This window comes from Arctopsyche grandis, unplaced genomic scaffold (assembly GCF_051622035.1).
Source record: "Arctopsyche grandis isolate Sample6627 unplaced genomic scaffold, ASM5162203v2 HiC_scaffold_208, whole genome shotgun sequence".
NCBI lineage: Eukaryota > Metazoa > Arthropoda > Insecta > Trichoptera > Hydropsychidae > Arctopsyche > Arctopsyche grandis.
Genome location: NW_027518492.1, coordinates 6,941 through 8,675, shown reverse-complemented (window position 1 = coordinate 8,675; position 1,735 = coordinate 6,941).

Sequence of the window (1,735 nt, the reverse complement as noted above, 5' to 3'; positions counted from 1 at the left end):
TGGTAAGAAGAAAACTCATATTACCTAAAAATATTTATATTTTATGATTACACAACGGCACAAAGGTGAAAAAAGATAGATAAGATGGGGGATCATTAGCCAAATCAATTTTCGATTCAAAAACCAAATTATTTAGCAATGTAGAAAGTCAGGTTTAAGATCGATACAAAATAGTTGACTGTGCCATGGGTATAAATTTTAAACCAATTCAAATTAAAGTCATTTTCAGTGCTATAAAATGTATTTTGCCCATTTAAAATACCAGAGTGACATTGAGGGGGCGAGTAGTAATTTGAAATTCAATGGGAATATTAGCTAGCAGAAAAAATATTTGTTGCCAAGCTCTATTACGAAAAATATGTCTTTATCAGCTTAAATGTGTATGGAGAAGTGTTATCTGATTAGATGTGATCATCAACGCCGTTGGCATTTAACATACACTTTTTTACACAACTGGGCAAAGAATAATTTAGGGGAGTTTGTTTGTTTACCATCGTATAATTGCATATTAACAGAGAACGATTCTTTGATGAAATATAAATTAAAAAATAGCCCATGTTTTTTAATATTATTTTTAAAGACAAAAAAATGGTGTTTAGAAACAGGCATTACAGGCGCACTAAACCGACAGTTCACAACCAAACCAACTCCTAATTAAGGTTTTAAAGTAGAAGCACAATTTTGAAGAAAATATAAGTTAAGAGGGAGGTTCAAGGCGAGTGGTTTGGAAAATTGAAAAATAAGATTTGATAGCAAATGGAATAGCTCTTATTTATAATTGTTGGGTAAAAATAATCAAAAAGAGAAAAACTTTAATGTCAAACCAAATCGTTTACAAGAAATACAAGTGTGAAAAGGATTACCCTTAAGATTAAAGCATACTGCTGAGTTATCTTCTTTAATATCATTTAAACAAATGCCCGAAATGACTAAATACTTATTTAATGAAGGGCTTGGCTTGTGCCATCTTTGATAGCAAGTTCTTAAATAAAATTTTACATTATTTTTTTGATAGTCGGCAAGGTCAAGAAAAGGAAGATGATTGAAAAGAAATTAGCAAACAGGAAAAGAGACGGAAAGGGCAGGAACGGGGTTCGATTCCCCTGAGGGTTCTCAAACATAAAAGATAATGTAAAACTGACCTTAAATAATTTCTTTATTAAATAGGGATGTGGAATACACTTATACAAGCTAATATTATTTAAAAGAGACTCTTGGTATGATTATCTTCGACTAGTAAAAAATATAATGAAACTAACAACTACCAAATTTTTTAAACACAAAAAATAATACAAAACTCCCATCAAATTTTGTTCTTCTTATTTAATAACATAAATATTTTCAGTTGGGTGTATATATTAACCCCATTTTATATCATATGGGCAACTTAAACACATTTCATTAATTTAACCGTATTTTAATCCCTTTTTTCTTAAATTTAATACAAGATTTTTAATTAACAATCTAACTTATTTAGTATGCTTTTAATTGTTTTAAAAAACTAATTTATAAAATTTATAGTTCAAGTGTTATGATAAATGTAAATTACTAAAAAAAAAGGATTTTTGATTTTTTTGATTTATTTTTTATTGCTCTTGTTTTAATCTTCCTAAAGAATAAATGCTCCTTGGGAAAAACTAATTTCTGGATCCCAACCCCATTTATTTTGTTTATTTGGGGTGGTCTTGACCTCTTCCTCAAGATCAACTTTAAAAAAATGCTCACGAGGGTAGGC